Here is a 19,845-nt window from a genome sequence, read left to right on the forward strand (position 1 = left end):
TCAGAGCCCACCTTGAAGGAGACCCCTCCCCTGTGCCATATCATTAAATGTAATCCTCGCACACTTATAGACTAGGAGCTGGTACTGTTCCCATTTTACTGACAAGGCACAGGGGAGTCAAGCACCGTAAGCAAGATCACACAGCCAGCAGGAGGCGGAGATGGGATTCAAAGGAGGGGGTCTCACTCTTGATGAGACCCCCCCCCTCTTCATGCCCCACCAAGAAGCCTGATGGAAAAGTCAGGGTAAGAGCCTCCCATTGCCTTTCAGTTGGCCCTTGTGGCAAAGCCCTCCTTTCCTTTGGCTTCTCCCAAAATGAAAATACAAGGTGTCTTGCCAGCTGTGTGACTATGGGTCGTTTCCCATAGGTACAGCCCTGCAGGGGTTAATCGTAAACCGAGGGACCACCTGTTATGTAAACCGAGGGACCACCTGTCTCATGGCGTTCTTCTGAGTGTTGAAAGCCAGTGTGTGATAAGGATGGTTCTCTTTCTTTGGCAGTACTGGAGGGTAGACAAAGGCCAGGAATCTGCAAATTACCCACCTCTGTATAGGAGGCGGACGGGAAGGCAGGAGAAGGGCAGGCTAAGGTTCCAGCGCTGGGGCTACTCCACTCTCTCACCCAGCATCCAGGATCCAGACACCTTCGTCCAAAAGACAAAGTTCCATCCAAGTCTTTCTAACTGAGAAAGACTTGCTCCCCCAAGACGCCTCTCCTTCCAGACCTGGTCTCACGACCGATCAAGTGTAATCAGACCCAGATCAATACAGCCTTGTTCGTATTCTTCCTTACCTACTTTGGTTTTCAATAATATATGTTATGTTTTTCTCATGTAGCGCTGATTCTCATTGCATGTGTTATATTGTGCACTTGAGATGTGAATTTTACTTCGTTAGAATTTTAAAAGGCAGAAATCAGGCCGTTCCCATTTTTGTCTTCTCATTTCCTCACGCGTTGCTTAAGAACTTAAATTACTCTGATATTTTGCATTTCCCATAGAAATAAATGGAATGTGGCAGATAAAGTTTAGGTTATATCAAGTTCTTATGGCCCATAAAAAGCGCAAGACGTCTAAAAAACCTTTCCAGGTAATTATAAAAATGTGCGAATAACTGTGAGGCATTTGAGATGGAGTCCCGGTAATCCCGTTAAAGCAGTTGTAAATGCATTAATTTATGATTAAGTGTACACCATCCTCGGCGCTGCCTGGAGCTGATGAAGCCAAATCCAATTGTGAAAACCCGTTAGAGAAGAAAAGCATTGCTTGCGAAGCAAGGGTTTGGGGAAATCAGTAAATTTTTAAATAAATACATGTTGATAATTTAAATCTAAATGAGTTCTGGGCAGAGATGGTGGCGGGCCGGCCCTTCCAGTCAGTAATCCTGAGATTAGAGGATCTGTCAGTCTGCATTACGTTGCACGTATTTAATATTAATATTTCCTTCCCAGTGTACTGCAGCACAATTTAGTCAAACTCTCTAGGCAAAACTAGGAAGATCATGGAATAATATTTTCAGGTATTAAAATATACAATGCACATCTTCCAAAACGGATGTGTTTTGTATTCCACTCTTCCTAGCACAAAAATTGCCAAAACCTCTATGTATAAATATGGGGTCAATTTGCTTATGTTTGAGATCTACTGATGCTCGATCATGGAGGCAATAAACTCATTTCCCTGTTCTACAGAAAATGAGTACAGGGACTTGTAATTTGTCAAACTTTTCTCCAAGTTAGAAATAACAAGGCCAAATAAACTGCATTTTCTAAGACATTAAATGAGGCTACCTTTATGAATAAGTCGTGGCTTACCAGTGGATTGGCAGAGAGAGAGAGAGAAGAAGAAGGAGAAGGGGAAGGGGAAAGGGGAAAGGGAAGGAGGAGGAGGAGGAGGGGGAGGGGGAGAGGGAGGGGAGGGGGGAGGGGGAGGGGGGAGGGATTTTTGCCTTCTTTGGCCTAAAAGATAGTCATATTGTTTATATCCATTTTGTGCTTCAAATTAGAGTATTCATTCATTTTATTTTTAGATTCAGTTGATTTTGTAGGTAGTGCATATTGTAGAACACAAGTCATCAGCTCAGAGGAAACATATTTAATTCATTCTCTCCTAGCGCTACTTCTAATACACAGGACAGCCCGTGCAGCCGGGGGCCTGGGAAGCAGGTGTGAGATATCAGGGCAGTCCCGCTCCGTCACATATTTCATTTCAGTGGTTTCGTTGGTTTTCAAATGTATCTTTTTCTCCTTGTATTGAGGGGCCTAGTTTGATGGCTTTGCACTGCATTGCTTGGTCGAGTACAGTACCCGATATTGACATTTCCACGAGTCAGAGAGGAGGAGCCGGGCTTATTCCACATGTGCTGTGGTGTCTGTGCTACTTACTCATGGCACAAGATGTTTAGAGTGATGATGCCAGTTTCCGGGTCTGCTGACTATCTCCTGTACCTGATCGCCACGAGCTGGAGCCTCTGACAGACGGGGAATTGGACCCTCAGAGCCACCCGAGTCGGGTTCCTGCAGGAGCCCTTCCTTGTCCGCACAGCAGTCCCAGCCAGCCGCCTGCCCAGAATCAGACACATAAACATTAAACACGACGCCAAGTGGAAAACTTCCCACCACCTCCGGGAGGCATGCTCCAAAGATCCCGAGAAGGATCCCGTGGAAAGTCTAGACTGCCACACCCAGAGGCCTCCGCAGCCCCTCGTATGATACTTGGAGAAATACCCAGAGGTTGCATTTAACACCTTTTCTCTTGAGGAAAAAGTACCAGGCAGTCTGTGTGCTTTTTCCCCATCATTTAATAGAATCTCAGTAGAATGTCAAGAACAGGGAAATCTGGAACAGAACAAAGCAAGGAGCCAACAGTGTGTATTCAGGCACATGTCATTTTCAGCAGGTTCTAAGGTCACAAGCCTAACGCCGGTACCAGGGGCTCCTTAAATGTCTGTGCGATAAATGATACCAGTGATGCCCTCTTTTTATAGTTAAATATGCCCTATGATTAGAAAATATGAATTCCCATTGTCAAAAACTGTTGTCTCTCAATATCATATGATATTGCTTATATGTGGAATCTAAAAAAAGGGTACAAACGAACTTATCTACAGAACAAATAGAGTTACAGATGTAGAAAACAAACTTATGGTTACTAGGGGGTGGGGGAAGGGAGGGGTAAATTGGGAGATTGGGATTAACATTTACACACTGCTATATATAAAATTGATAACTAATAAGGACCTACTGTATAGCACAGGGAACTCTACTCAATACTCTGTAATGACTATATGGGAAAAGAATCTAAAAGAGTGGATATATGTATATGTATAACAGATTCACTTTGTTGTACAGCAGAAACTAATTTAGAGGGTAGGAGTGGGAGTTTGAGTTTGGCAGATGCAAACTATTATAAATAGAATGGATAAACAACAAGGTCCTACTGTATAGCACAGGGAACTATATTCAATATCCTGTGATAGACCATCATGGAAAAGAATATGAAAAAGAATATATATATATATGTATGTATAACTGAGTCACTTTCCTGTATAGCAGTAATTAACACAACATTGTAATTCAACTGTACTTCAATAAAAAATAAAGAAATGAACAAACAAACAAAAAAGAGCTACGGCTTTGAAACCAGCTCCAGCCGGGTTCGGATTCTGTCCCCCACTACTCAGCAACCCCATGACTTTGGATGAAGGACAAATGCCTCCATAAGCAGAATTTCTTGGCATTTGACACGTAGTACCTGTTATACTTATTATTAATTGTGCTTATGTACTAATAAAATATACAGTGAAACCTTAAAAAAAGAAATCTATGAATTTGAGTCAAAAGTAGTGAAATGAAGTGAAGAGAAAATACATACTTTATAGATTTTGTCTGGGTTTGTTTAAAACATGGCAAACCCAAAGATGTTCTCCTGGGGTTCAACCACATCGTGTAGCAGTTTCCTGGAGAAAGCAATTTCATTTTTATTTTTTACATGATAAGCTAAGAGAGAATCAATCTACATATTTAAATAACATGACAGTGACATTCCTAAATGATAATTTACTGAAAATTAGCTGGAAATATTGAAAATCATTATTTTACACTAGTCATCTGAAGCTGAATTCTTTTCTATCTATATGCAAATGTTGGATTCCTTTGTCTACTTTTTTTTTTTTTTTACAATACTGTAATATTGCCTATTTCATTAAGTTAAAATTAATAAAGTTCTGTTATGGATCGTAAGACCTTTTGATAGCAGGTTTGAAAGATTCATACCTGAATGTAAATGTTGCTATCATATGCTACTTTTGCTAGCATGAAGCTATAATTTCCATTTTGATATTTAAATATACTGAATTATTTTAATATCTTCCCATCACTACCAGGATTCATTGATTCTTTAAAAAAAATCAGACTTACGTTTTAAAATGAACATCAGCTTCTTAGAAGTAAAGCCAAGCAGTCAAATCTCCGAGTTTATCTCTAATTATCTGAAACCTGCTCTCCGTGTCAGGATCTTTGGAGATTTCTCTTTGTTCCTTGTTATTTCCCTGGGTGTTACTTGACTGTCTAATTTTTAACTGTAATGTTAAGCCCTCTTTGGGAGGGCAGCATATAATTAAAATTGGTCCTAATTGCGTGTTTTTATTTCACTGCTACTTAATAAGAAATTATAAAACAATTTGGCACACGCTGGGAGATCTGAGCCCAGAGAGAGGTTGCAGTTGGGGGAAGCTTTCTGTGTTTTTAAACCCCAAGATGCAGACTAAAGCCCAGGTGGTCCCAGCATGTTTACAGGGCTCAGCGCTATGGAAATGCACCAGAGGACACAGGGCTGTCAGCTTTTGCCTGGGTTACTCACCAGCATTCAGATTCACAAAAGGACTGGAAAATTGGAGACTTCATGTGACTTCAGTGTATGACCAGATGCAGTTACTGCAGCCAAAATTTCTGCTGACCCTCTAGCTGTTCAACCCAGTTGGCTTTTAAGATGTTACGTACAACGTGCATTTTCGTTTATGTCTTTATTCCATTCATTGCCTCCTTTTCAGCCCCATTCCTCATTAACAAGGATCCTTCCTATAAGATTATTAATGAGAGGAGAATCCCATCAGCGTAAACAATATCACAGCTTGCGTGTGTAACGACTTGCCTGAAAAAAATCTTTGTATCTGCGCTGCATTCATTATAGCCCTCATTTTAATATAGTGTAATCAAGACAGGAAAAGTGCCTCACGGCAAAGCCAAAATAAATAAATAAGAGTGAGGGAGGGAGAGAGAGAAGGTGGGAGGGGGCGAAAAAGTAACAGGTGGAGGATATATTGTGTCTGTGATCATCAACCTGCCAGAGTTTGCAGAGACTTCTATGGGTATAACTTGTGGAAGCTTTTGTACAGAAGTAATGACACAGGCTAGCATTCTGTTACAATATCTTTCTACGTCATTAATTTTAACTCTTTACTGATGATACCGTAGCTGTTAAAGAGGTTCTGGTAATTGTGAGTGGATCCATCTAGCCAAAAAAAAAAGGAAGTTCAAGTTTTTCACTGTGATTACTGCCACTGCCCTAATTTTCAAGGGTTTGCTATGGTCCAGGATTGTGGCTGGGACATACACAAGCAATTCAGGCGAAAAAAAGGTGGTGAGCATTTCCTGAATGTTTTCCAAATTAGTTCCTAAAAAATTATGACAGCAAATAGAGACAAGGACAGGATGCTACAGAACATAGAGAAGGGATATCAAGGCCTGGGCAACGCAATTCAGCCCATAACAAAAGGGTTCAATTATTGTATGCCTCTTCTCACCTCCAAAAATGTATTCAGGATTCTGCTCCCTGTTGGACCCATGCCCTGCCAAGTCTCACTTATATTCTCAAGTCACTTGGCCTAATGTTTCTATGCAACATCTGTATCCCTGGCCAGGACTTTGGCGTAAATCCCTATGTCCTCTACCTAGACAGCTGGTCTAAATGTAGGGGAAAATGTATCCTGCTTCTTAATTTAATCTGCTTTCCCCAAGACTACTCTGGAAGTGCCAAAGAAGGAAGACACAGTGCCCCTCACTTTTCCTTCACCAGCCTTGGTTTTCTCTCACCGGGCCCCAGCCCACCCAACACTCACGGGGCAAGTGACACCATTGTGAATGTTCACTGGAGAGAGAAACTTTTCTGTTGGGAGTGACATAGGAAAAGATCTGTGGCCAACAGAACACAGGGACATAGCCGCTTCATTATGGACATTGTATTCTTGCTTTCTTTTTATTAAAGTATAGTTGATTTATTTTTTAATTTAATTTTATTTTATTTTTGGCCACACTATGTGGCATATGGGAGCTCAGTTCCCCAACTGGGGATCGAACCCACGCCTCCTGCATTGGAAAGGCAGAGTCTTAACCACTGGACCACCGGGGAAGTCCGTGATGTATAGTTGATTTACAATGTTGTGTTATATTCTTTCTTTTGAGAGACATTTAGGCAAATAACTAGCAAGTATTAATTACTAATTAAGTAATAATTAATAATTAAGCTCTAGATTAATCAATCCAATCTTTGGAGTCAAAGAGCCTCTGAATTCTGACTCCTGGCCGTCATGATCATGTTGGAACCAACACTGAAAAATTCTGACATCTAACTGCTGAGTACAGGAGTCAAAAGCCTCCAACAGAGACTTACCTGTTATAAACCAAAAGGAGGTAGAAAACTCAGGGAAGTGTGGAATCAAGAAAATCAGTGGAAGAGAGTGCTTCAAGAAGGAGTAGGTAGATGGGAACAAATGCTTTGAAATACACCTATTAGATTTAGGAAAACGACAGGTGTGGAGTACTATGAAGAGAGATTTTGAGTGAGCGATGAAGGAATAGGGGAGTCAGATGGCAAGAGGTCGAAAACCATTTGCTGAGTCAGAAAAATGTAGACAGATTGTTTCATCACGCCAAGAAGTGTTATGCTGAAAAGCAAGTGATGGAGGGGGATATGGAGTTGAAGAAAGTCTGCTTTGCTTGTAGTTGATTTGAACAGAGAAAACGACACACATTAGTAAGGAGATGGGAAGAATCTAGCTGACAGGTTGATTATGAGAAAGAAGAATGACCATGTAAGGCCCTAGAGAGGATGTCTGGAATGGGCACCAGCCAACAGGCGAAGGAATTGACCCTAGAAAGGAAGATAGTCCCTTCATTTTAACAGGAGGAAGGATGGATGGGAGCATTTATAAGTAGAACTCTAAGTTCAGTAAAAGGAAGCTGGGAGAGCATTTTGAAGTGCTTAATTACCTCTGTGAAATAAGAGACACACTCCGCTGCTGAAAATAAGATGGTATGTGGGACAGAAGGGAATAGAGGGGGACGTGGAAATGTATTTTGAGCATGAGAGGGAGCAGAAAACGTGGCGGGCTTTCTGCACCTCATTGAGGACGTTGATTGCAAATGATGAAGATGTGCCCTCTCGCATGACTTTACCCAGTGGAGTTTGGCCACTTAGATCCAGGCAGAGAAATTAGATCATAATTTTTATTCAAGGTTGTAAACAGAAGGGCCAGGGAGTCTGGAGTGTTGTCAAGAATGTTTTACACGTACATATGTAAGGCGCAGACTTAAGCCTTGTTACTGGGCCGATAGTAAGCTAGTCCACATGACAAGCTTCAGGCTGAGATGTTTTTATGTTTTGTATTTTAAAATGAGAAAATTTCTTTCTTTTTTTAATAGGGGCACGTGGCATCTTTAGGAGACTATTATAGTACAAACCAGGAGGTCTCTTAAGACAGATTATCGGGGGTTCTCCTGACAGGGTATTTAAAATGATACTGGCCCTACTTCATCCAGCCATGGAAATGAAGACTCAACAAGGGTCACTCAACCATCCCTCTTAGTTATGTAAAAATCTATTTGCTTAAAATCCTCATATAACAAATGTCTAAGCCGCTTCATTCATCGTCCATTTATTTCATCAAAAGGTTGGGCTTCTACTCGAATCAGTAAATGGGGTTATGAAAGGACAGAGTGTATTCCCTCACAAAGCTTCTATTCCAATGGCTGAGCAAAAATGGCATCACTCTCTTGGTTTACGAAATTAATTCTGGAAAGTAAAGGGCTCAGTTTTCATAAGGAATCCAGGACCTCCTGGTCAGGTAGAAGTGAATACCCTAATTCCTCTACTCTGAGGGGTACATTTACCCAAAATAAAATCAACTCATGGAAAATGCAAGTCTCAGCCAGTGACCCGGCTCAGCTAAAGGTCATACAGTTCCATTCAGAGAGTTGTTTTCCAAATAACACACAGCTGATTCTGGGAGTATTCATCAGAGGTAGTATAACCTAGCAGGACCCTATGAGGCCTTCCCAGAAGAGACTCCCACCCATGTCCTCCACCTGCCTTTTGCCTATAGAAAAACTTTAGTCAAAGAAGAAATTTAATCAGAGAAGTGAGAACATGCAGAAAGGAAAATAGTCAAGCAAGACAAGAGAATAATACTTTAGCTATTAAACAAAGTCAAGGACCTTTAGTTCCTCCTCAAGGGCTATAGATGATATTCTGAGCCATATCCTTGAGCTGTTCTGCAGATACCTGAAAGCCCCACCAGGGGGGAGGAGTTACCTGTATGCTGATCACAAGCATGTAGACGCCAGACAGGTTGGAACCGGAAGGTTGATGATGCCGACTCCCGATTACCTCACCACCAACCAATCAGAAGACTGTTCACAAGCTGATCGCACCCTCCTCTTTGAACCATTGCTATAAAACTCCTCACTACCCCCTCCAGGGGCGGGGGGCACACAGTTTTGAGGGCATTCGCCTGCTGTGGCCCCCTATGCCTGGCAAAACCATAAAAGCTACTCTTTTCTGCTTCACCCAAAACTCTGTCTCTGCGTTTCTGTTTGGCACCGGTGAACAGAGGCCGAGTTTCAACAACAATGGTGATCTAGAGAAGAATGGCTAAAAGTGCACATGAACTAGGAAGACCAGTACCGTGGCACCCAGCCGTGGCCTGAACCTTGGTGTCCGAGCAGCCGCTAATTAGTTTGCAGATCCTCACAGAACCACGCTTCAACACTGCCCCCTGTGGCCCTGTGCAGTAATGACAGCAGTTCCTTTTCTGCTTGATACTTTAAAGAAGACGATTGTTTCTGAACTATAAAAGCAACCATGGATACTGAAGGCTTTAGTATGGGAGGAAATCAAGACGGGAATTGTTATCTTTACTAATGAAGCTTGTATTTCTTGAGGAATTACTTGGTGCTGGTAGTGGTGAGGTATGGCAACCTATGTTTCTCATCTTCATGAGAAGAGTCAGACTGCTTGCTTCTTTCATCCTAGCAATGTCCAAACTTTATTCAAAAACCAACTGAGGGACTTCCCTGGTGGTGCAGTGGTTAAGAATCCGCCTGCCAATGCAGGGGACATGGGTTCGAGCCCTGGTCCGGGAAGATCCCACATGCCGCGGAGCAACTAAGCCCATGCGCCACAACTACTGAGCCTGCGCTCTAGAGCCCACGAGCCACAACTACTGAGCCCGCAAGCCACAACTACTGAGCCTGCATGCCTAGAGCCCGTGCTCTGCAGCAAGAGAAGCCACCGCAATGAGAAGCCTGCGCACGGAGGCACGAAGAGTAGCCCTCGCTCACCACAGCTACAGAAAGCCCATGCACAGGAATGAAGACCCAATGCAGCCAAAAATAAATAAATAAATAAATTTTTAAAAAAAGAAAACAAAAACCAACTTAACAGTCACAGGCCCTTGGGAGTAGATCACTGTGAAGTTGCAAAGGTGAATTTTAACTGGTCTAAGCCAACTGTGGCCATTTTAGTCCTGTGTACTTGGTCTTGGAATGAGCCTGTTGGCCAATCCAGGTTCATGAAATATATTTGAAATTTGCTGGGGCTTCTTGGAAAGACCTCTGAGAAAAAGAGAACACCGTGAGGGAAAGAGCCTGTTTCCACTTGCTCTATCTCATCCTGCTTAGAATGCTGTCATGTGAGGACAGGATGCCTGGAACTGTATAGGCATTGCAATCATGGAAAAAAAGAGAATTCCAAGGGAATTGGTAGTAAGGAATATTACCAATTATAGCTCTGATATTATAGCACTACTGAACAATCATAGCACTGCCCATCTCCACACTTGTTAATTTCAGTCATTTTTATTTGGCAGTTTTGTTATCTTAGCACAAAATATACCCCAAATTGCAGCTTTGTTCCATTATAATGAAAATACATATTTTAGAAAAAATAAAAGTACACACTAAAAGCAAAAAAAGTCCCCCAGCTACACATTTAAAAAGCATCATGTGGGACTTCCCTGGTGATGCAGTGGTTAAGAATCCACCTGCCAATGCAGGGGACACGGGTTTGAGCCCTGGTCCGGGAAGATCCCACATGCCACGGAGCAACTAAGCCCATGCACCACAACTACTGAGCCCGCGTGCCACAACGATCGAAGCCAGCGCGTCTAGAGCCCGTGCTGCGCAAAAGAGAAGCCACTGCAACGAGAAGCCTGCGCACCGCAACAAAGAGAAGCCCCCGCTCGCCGCAACTAGAGAAAGCCAGCGTGCAGCCACGAAGACCCAACGCAGCCAAAAATAAATTAATTAATTAAAGAAAAAAGCTTCATGCACTTCTAGTTGATGTCTTATCTCAAATGTAATTAAATGATTAATTTTGAAATTCATTGTTTCATATCTGGCTTTTTACTTGATAGTAGATTTCACCAAGGGGGCAGGAATCAAGTGTTTTGCTCATCCCCTGACACATAATGGAGGGCCTGATAAAATTGCTGACACTCAAAAATATCTGTCAAATAAAAGTTGGATGAGCCAAAGAAATGTTATTTCACACTTCTATTAAACATTGAACATTGTTACCAAATTCCAGGGCAGGCTACATTTCAACTCAAAGGTACAGGGCACCTTCCAAGTGAACAAGCTACGGAAAGTACATCTTGGAATTGAAATTATTCCTCCAAACTTTTTTTTTTTTAATTTTTTATTTTTTTAATGCTATTCTTGTCTGCTTACATTCTTTTTATTTATGTATGTATGTATGGCTGTGTTGGGTCTTCGTTTCTGTGCGAGGGCTTTGTCTAGTTGTGGCAAGCGGGGGCCACTCTTCATCGCGGTGCGGGGGCCACTGTTCATCGCGGTGCGTGGGGCTCTCACCATCGCGGCCTCTCGTTGCCGAGCACAGGCTCCAGACGCGCAGACGCGCAGGCTCAGTAATTGTGGCTCACGGGCCGAGTTGCTCCGCAGCATGTGGGATCTTCCCAGACCAGGGCTCGAACCCGCGTCCCCTGCATTGGCAGACAGATTCTCAACCACTGCGCCACCAGGGAAGCCCCCTCCAAACTTTTGATGTGTAAGAAACTGGTGCCCAGTTCAGACTTCAGCAGTTGATCATGTTTGATTGATTGTGTGTCTTCAGAGGTAAAAGTTACAAATTGGCTCTAAAGGAGAAACTTACCAAGGAGGTATTGATTTTCTCTAAGTGTCCCAGGGGCAAGGCTGGCCCCTAAGACAGGCAGCACTCTGCAGGCTGCCATCTCCTCTAAAGCATTCAGAAAACCAGCATCATTAGTGCCATTGCTGGTGTTTTCCACTGAAGTCTTATGACTATTTGCACTGAATTGGCCAGCATCTTTCCAATCATGGATTGAGTATCCCAAACCATATTGTCTCCTCCAAGTACATCATTTGTCCCAAGACTGTTTGCACAGAATGAACAGATTTGCAAGAGCTGAAACCCTCAAACTTGGATTGCAGAGGGAGAGTTATAGCCACTTGATCATAGGCTGGGGTTTGTTTGGCTACAGTTTCCAAAAGAGAGTCCCACTCAGTGCAGATAGGACCTCTTAGGGAGAGGGAAGGGAAAGTAGCTTGCATTTTAGCACTGCATGGGTTATGAACGTGGCTGTTTATATTCATTTAATCTTGAAAGATTTATTTTCCCTATTTTCCAAAGGACAAAATTGAGACTTACAAGAGTTGTACTGTGTACATTCACCTGGATAGCAGGTGACAGGTGGAGCTGGTATTTGAACTCAGAACCACTGAACTCTCAAGTTCCAATCCTTTCCACAAAGAATGACAATGACACTTCAGTTCATATATCAAATCCAAAAGCATGGTTCACTGCCCAGAGATGTACTGAGATTTTTCTGAAGGGGCATCTGGAGTTTGAAGGAAAAGTATCAAGATTGACTAATAATGAGGCCCAGCTTAATAAGAACTACTTATTTGTTATTCCAGTGCCAAAGCATAATTAGTTTCCAAATGTGGTTTCACTCATGTTTGTTCTGTTATTCTAGATTCAGGCTTTTTTTTTTTTTTTTTTTTTACATTCACTAATTTTAGTAGATTTAAAAAAAATCACTCAGTAACCAAAAATATCTAATTATATTACAGAGAATAACCTCGTTCTTTTCTGGAAGTAAACATGTGCCTTATATTAAGGCAGTCAAAGCATCTTACTGGCATGGCCCCAGAAGGCCAGGGGGCTTTGACCCCATGAGATGAGGAAGCAAGCAATCTATTTTGTTTTGTTTTATTTATTTATTTACTGGCTATTTTTGAGAAGGAAGACATGCTTTTAACAGGACTTGAGCTGAAAAACAGAGCCCTTCCCTGTTGCATCTTGCTGCCGTGTGAAGCTTGACAATTACATCAACATGGAGGAGAGAAGAGCCAGGAGGAGAAGATGAGTGCTGGTGTCATTGTTTGAGCCACCAATCCCTGCCCTGTCTAAATGCAACGCTCCTCACAGACAGTTACACCAATAAACTCCCTTTTGTACCTATGCTATTTTGAATTAGATGTTCTGTGTTGCTCAAATAGTCAGGCAAGTAGCCTGAAGAATTTGCAGCATGGGGGGCACCCTTCTCGTACTCAGGATGCTGACCACCTTGGGTGTGTCTTCAAAGGTAGAATAAGTGTTGTATTTAGCCATTTTCATCCATCCATCCATTCATCCATCCATCCATTCATTCATTCACCAAATATTTACTGAGCGTGACTTTGTTGGCTTGTCCTTCTCACGTGAGGCTTCATACTGTCTGAGTTCCATCTTGGTCTGAACCCCTCACCTCAACTGGCTCACCTTCTGGCATTTCAAATTTCCATAAGCAAAAACACCATGCCCAGGTCTGAAATCAAGCCTGTCAAGGATCCCCTCCACGGGGACACATTTGCTGGTGCTGTCACTGTCACTGTGCTGTGCATTTAGGATGTGCTGGCAGAGATACTCCCTTTCTGGGCTACAAGAATGATGCTGACATCCCTCTGGGTGTGCTCACGTTGACCCTGATAATAATCCCACCTCTGTCTCACGGATACAGTATCTCTTCTGTGATATTCACTCCCAGGGATCCTTCTCCATTAGCACCGCTGATGCGCAGATCAGACACTTCTTATTTTTATCAGCACAAATAACGTGCGGGGTTTACTGATGCTCCCACTGTGTGATGTTCAGTCACTAGTCATGTGCTTTGATCCTGGATGTTCCAATCAGGTATCCAAACGCAGTGTCACCACCCAAGCAGACTTCTTCAATAGCTTAGATCCTCAGCCCCTAATTAGTGAAGAGGATGAAAATTTCCCCCCAAACATGAATTTTTGCAAGAGTCAGTACATTAGGCAACGGGTGGGGGCACTCAACAGTCTCTTCCCTTTGACTGTTAAACTATTTTGGGGGGAGGTTTTACCATATATTTTGTAGTCACTTTGACCTACAAGTAGCTACAAAACAAATGGCCAAAACAGAGAGCGTTCAGTTATTTGTCCATCTGAATGGGTTGGAATTTATGTTATGGTTGATTTCTTTGACCTACATGTTGCCAAACCACTCAATCAAATGATTTCCTCTTTCCTTGCAGGGGATTGGTGGAATCAACCTTCTTCATGTTAGCATGTGATGTAGAGAGAATTGCCAGTGGCACTCAGGGGGGACTAGTGACTCTCAATCTTTCCCAAGCCTAGCTTCCACCCAAGTAAGCAGTGCTCCCCAAACGAGTCCCGCATCCTCATGCCCACCACAGCAGCCATGGCTGACAGCCGTTCCCGGATGTATCCTCTCCTCCCTCACATTCCCCACCTCTGCATTCAACCTCCCACAAGTATATGTTTTTTGGATCGTCCGCTGTATCGCGAGCACTCTCCTTGGTGCTGAAGATACATCAGTGGAAAAAAATAGAGGCAACTTGCTCAGAGATCTTACATTTCATAAAAGGGTAAACAACAAAATATAAACCTCAGAAGTAATTAAGTTGTGTTAAATTCTGAAAGGTCCTAAGTACAGTGGGGAATGAAAAGGGAACAAATAATGGCGATCGGGGTTGCTAGCGATGGGAGTGGGTGACGATTTGAAACAGGAGGTGAGTTAAGAGTTTTTTAGAATATATTTGAGCAAAAACATGAAGAAAAGGAGAGATTTAGCCATGTGAATATCTGTGTCTCAAAGTACCACCATTGAAACGGTGACAGTAATACCCTTCACCTCATAGGCTTGTTGTGAAGGTCAGAATGACTCATGCACATGAAATGTTTCGAAAAATACCTGGCTCATGGGAAAGGTCAATAAGTATTAGTACTTAATTATCTGTAACATCATATGCAGGGGTGGGGTGAGGTTTACAGCATTCATGTTATATATCCACACAATATGCAGTCTGCAAATGGTGGCTGTTATCAGTATTGTTGTACTAGCTGTTACAGATCATGAGCAGAAAATGCCAGCATTTCAGTGCTTGATGTCTAGCTGGATAGAATGTTTCATTCCCCACCTTGAGCTAAGAGAGGTCACCGCATGGGATGCAGGTATCAGCTCCATCAGGAAATTAATGAGAAATGCAGCCTCTCGGGTCCCAACGCAGACCTACCAAATCAGAATCTACATGTTATTAACACTCCCAGGAAAGGCACATGCATGCTAAATATTGAGCTGTGCTTTTCTGAGTAGCGAGGATGGTGGTAGTAAATTGGGATGGGCTGGCCGTCTTCTGAGCTGTCTCAGGCATGTGGCTGGGACAGAGGCTGTTTCCACGTCTGTAGCCTGTGTCCGTGTCTGCTCTTTGTATCCCTGATCCATGAAGGGATAAGCTCTCAGATGGATCACAATCACCTAAAGAAAGTTGGTAAAGGATGACAGTGAAGGGTGGAAGCATCTTAAATGAGGAATCATCCCAAGTCCACGCGTGAGAGGAAACTGGCTTGAAGTCAAGATCACTTTGCTTTTTACATGTGGAGATGCGGCCGCTCAGAAAAAGGCCACAAGAAGGCACAGCAAATCACTGTAATACACTTCGTCTTACAAAACCCATTCTCTCTTTAAAATTTCTCACTGTTTCCCTATAAATCCTCCAGGCTCAAACAAAAAGTTGTTCATCAGGAATCAAGAGCCCTGAACGTTTTAAACTCCTGTGACTGGTGTTGCTTTATCTATCCCTCAATTTGCTAATTATCAACCCAAAGAATAGCACGCTTGAAAACATTGTGGCAATAGCTTCTTGCAGTTGTCTCCAAGGTTGCTACTCAAGAAACACCAGAACAAAACAAAATAAACAAAAGTTTGAGCCGCTGGTATTATATTTAATGTTCAACCCAGACTGAATCAAAGAAATTTGGGTGAGTTTACAACAATCTATTTATTTTTATTTTTTTAATTTAGTTTTTTAATTGAAGTATGGTTGATGTACAATGTCATGCCAATCTCTGCTGTACAGCAAAGTGACTCAGTTATACACACGTAGACATTCTTTTTTTTCATATTCTTTTTTTTTTAACATCTTTATTGGAGTATAATTGCTTTACAATGGTGTGTTAGTTTCTGCTTTATAACAAAGTGAATCAGTTATACATATACGTATGTTCCCATATCTCTTCCCTCTTGCATCTCCCTCCCTCCCACCCTCCCTATCCCACCCCTCTAGGTGGTCACAAAGCACCGAGCTGATCTCCCTGTGCTATGCGGTTGCTTCCCACTGGCTATCTATTTTACGTTTGGTAGTGTATATATGTCCATGCCGCTCTCTCACCCTGTCACATCTTACCCTTCCCCCTCCCCATATCCTCAAGTCCATTCTTTAGTAAGTCTGTGTCTTTATTCCCATCTTGCCACTAGGTTCTTCATGACCTTTTTTTTTTTCCTTAGATTCCATATATATGTGTTAGCATACTGTATTTGTTTTTCTCTTTCTGACTTACTTCACTCTGTATGACAGACTCTAACTCCATCCACCTCACTACAAATAACTCAATTTCGTTTCTTTTTATGGCTGAGTAATATTCCATTGTATATGCCACATCTTCTTTATCCATTCATCTGTCGATGGACACTTAGGTTGCTTCCATGACCTGGCTATTGTAAATAGAGCTGCAATGAACATTTTGGTACATGACTCTTTTTGAATTATGGTTTTCTCAGGGTATATGCCCAGGAGTGGGATTGCTGGGTCATATGGTAGTTCTATTTTTAGTTTTTTAAGGAATCTCCATACTGTTCTCCATAGTGGCTGTATCAATTTACATTCCCACCAACAGTGCAAGAGGGTTCCCTTTTCTCCACACCCTCTCCAGCATTTATTGTTTCTAGATTTTTTGATGATGGCCATTCCGACCAGTGTGAGATGACATCTCATTGTAGTTTTGATTTGCATTTCTCTAATGATTAATGATGTTGAGCATTCTTTCATGTGTTTGTTGGCAATCTGTATATCTTCTCTGGGGAAATGTCTATTTAGGTCTTCTGCCCATTTTTGGATTGGGTTGTTTGTTTTTTTGTTATTGAGCTGCATGAGCTGCTTGTAAATTTTGGAGATTAATCCTTTGTCAGTTGCTTCATTTGCAAATATTTTCTCCCATTCTGAGGGTTGTCTTTTGGTCTTGTTTATGGTTTCCTTTGCTGTGCAAAAGCTTTTTTCACTAGGTCCCATTTGTTTATTTTTGTTTTTATTTCCATTTCTCTAGGAGCTGGGTCAAAAAGGATCTTGCTGTGATTTATGTCATAGAGTGTTCTGCCTGTGTTTTCCTCTAAGAGTTTGATAGTGTCTGGCCTTAAATTTAGGTCTTTAATCCATTTTGATATTCTTTTCCATTATGGTTTATCACAGGATATTGAATAGAGTTCCATGTGCTATACGGTAGGACCATGTCATTTATCCATCCTATATATAATAGTTTACCTCTGCTAATCCCAAACTCCCAGTCCTACCCTCCCCTACCTTCCACCCCCTTGGCAACCACAAGTCTGCTCTCTATGTCTGTGAGTCTGTTTCTGTTTTGTAGATAGGTTCATCTGTGCCATATTTTAAATTCCACATATAAATGATATCATATGATATTTGTCTTTCTATGTCAGACTTACTTCACTTAGTTTGATAATCTCTAGGTGCATCCATTTTGCTGCAAATGGCATTATTTCATTCTTTTTTTATTGCTGCGTAGTATTCCATTGTATATATGTACCACATCTTCTTTATCCATTCATCTGTCGATGGACATTTAGGTTGTTTCCATGTCTTGGTTATTGTGAACAGTGCTGCAATGAACATAGGTATGCATGTATCTTTTTGAATTATAGTTTTGTCTGGGTATAGGCCCAGGAGTGGGATTGGTGGATCATATGGTAGTTCTATTTTTAGTTTTCTGAGGAACCTCCATACTGTTTTCCATAGTAGCTGCACCAACTTACATTCCCACCAACAGGGTAGGAGGGTTCCCTTTTCTCCACACCCTCTCCAGCATTTGTTATTTGTAGACTTTTCAATGATGCCCATTCTGACTGGTGTGAGGTGGTACTTCATTGTAGTTTTGATTTGCATTTCATATTTGCATAATAATTAGCGAGGTACAACAATCTGTTGACTACCTGCTTACGCTGTCTCTGATCACCCTTTCGAATGGAGTGTATGCATCCCTCATTTTGTAAAGAGCTACTCTACTTGCCAGCAAGCAAGTTTCATCTTTATCCAAAAGCAACATCTTTACCGCATGCCTAGTGAACCAAGATAGCATGTTGAAAACCCAGCAGGGAAGGAGACAGGAATAGTGGCTCTACAGACTATGGTAACATCGTTACCTCTAGTGGCAAAAAATGGAAACACAAACATCACAGAAAAGACTGGAGGCAGATTCCCAACCTAGCATGATTTTCTACATAAGTAACACCCCATTACCCACCCAACGAATCAGAGCTAGAATTCGGGTTATTTCCTTACGAGATTTAAATTTAAATTTCTCACTACCACAAGTCAAGACTCCAAGAGGAATGGAATTTCTAGGATGTTCTTGAAGCTAGGTTTCAAGCTAGTTTCTATTAGAATTCTTTTTTCTCCCCTGCCACTTGTTAGTGTGTGAATAATAGCCAAACAAATATTGGCTTTTACTGCATGCATAAGAATGACCTTGGGTTTTCTTCAACTCGATTTTTTACTGTATGTCTTGCACTGATTTAATCAGAAATATTGGCTTGCCAACATTTCCTCCAGCAAACCCTGTGTGGGAATTCAGTCCAACGTATGTTTTCATTTTGCTTAATTTCTTCGCTTGCCAACAGAGCCATTCATTTTTATTCCATCCAATTTTATATTGTGACTTGCTTTTCAGGCACCCATATTTTCTGAATCACAGTGCTGCCGTTTGCTTTTATAATACCACAAATAAAATATAAGAATCCATTTACCAGCATTTTTTTGTGCCATTTCTTCCCCTGATTTGTACCCATATCCACTTAAGCCAACATATTTCTTTTATTTTTGTAATTTTACACCTTTTTTAAATCAGAGCTAATGGACTGTTATTTTATATTCCAATCAGTTCCCTGCTACATTCCAGTATAGATTATGATGTATTTACATGGGCAGAAGAATATGTTTTCTCTACAAAATTCTTTAATATCTCGTTCAGCGAATTCACCGTAAAAATCACTCAGATCCTCCTACAAATATTTCACATTAAATCAGAATGTTTTACACTCTGGTATGCTTTAAATGGTGGAAAATAAAGTACTTGCGACTTCTTCTTAAAGGGGCCCTCAGTGAGTGACATGGAACCAGGGTTTGCTGGACACACACGCCTCTTTGCATGAAATATTTTATTTAATTTCCCAAACACCTGAGGTTATGTTGGTACCTACGAGTGTGAACCTCAGAAGAAAGACCACAACCGGGGAGCTGGTGCTGCCTCCAGAGGGTGCAAGACGGACCCCCCTCTGGGGCTGAGACCCAGACTTCCGAGGAGGTGGCCCTGCCCAGGGTGGGCTGGTGTCTTCTAAGCTTGTGATGAGGCTGGTTCTAGGAGTGAGAAAAGAAGCAGAAGTTACCAAAAAAAAGTTTTGTTTGATGTAGAAAGTTCTAGCAAGTAAGATCTGAGCCAGAGATGAGCAAGGAAATAGGAGCCAACAGAACCTGAGACAGGCTGGGACCTGGGACCCTTTACTGGAGGGCTTGCACCTGGACAAACTGCCTCTGCAAGCAACAGATACAAAGAAACTGTAAGGGGCTAAAAGTAACTGCACACAGGCGCAGTTGGGACAAATTATGAACAACAAGATACAAAAAGGCCAAAACCCAGCTGCCACTTCTGAGGTGCCTGGAACAAAAGCAGGATACCGCGCATGCCCCCTGCACACAGCTTCACCAAGGGGGTGCACAGACCACCTAAGCGGCCCCCCAGCCCGACTCCTGGACCCACCCTCACCCGCACTGCATTTTAAGGGACCAGCTCGCCCTTCTCAGGGAGCGCTGCAAGGGGGCCTGCTACTTGTTTTCACTCCCTCCTGCTGCAGCAGGAGCCCAATAAAGCCTTGCCTGAATTTCTCTTCCGGCCTCTTATCAATTTCTAGTTATTAAAGAGTCCAGGGACCCTGGTCG

General features: G+C 42.1%; 3 long non-coding RNA genes across 3 annotated transcripts in view; 1 reads left to right on the forward strand and 2 right to left on the reverse strand.

Moving 5' to 3' along the window:
• The window catches only part of LOC309640109, a 394,077-nt gene that overhangs the window by 229,404 nt on the left and 144,828 nt on the right, over nucleotides 1-19,845 (forward strand). The window lies entirely within an intron of this gene.
• LOC309640102 lies at nucleotides 2,074-9,564 on the reverse strand. Its single transcript, XR_014252023.1, has 2 exons — nucleotides 2,746-9,564; nucleotides 2,074-2,560 (listed from the first exon to the last, which is right to left on the reverse strand). It is a non-coding gene; the product is annotated as an uncharacterized lncRNA (long non-coding RNA).
• LOC309640106 overlaps nucleotides 11,331-19,845 on the reverse strand; it is a 226,109-nt gene continuing 217,594 nt past the window's right edge. The window contains exon 5 of the long non-coding RNA XR_014252030.1: nucleotides 11,331-19,266. This is a non-coding gene — a long non-coding RNA (uncharacterized lncRNA). The remainder of the gene's footprint in view (nucleotides 19,267-19,845) is intronic.

This window comes from Balaenoptera physalus (genome assembly GCF_965194825.1).
Source record: "Balaenoptera physalus genome assembly, chromosome: 12".
Lineage (NCBI taxonomy): Eukaryota > Metazoa > Chordata > Mammalia > Artiodactyla > Balaenopteridae > Balaenoptera > Balaenoptera physalus.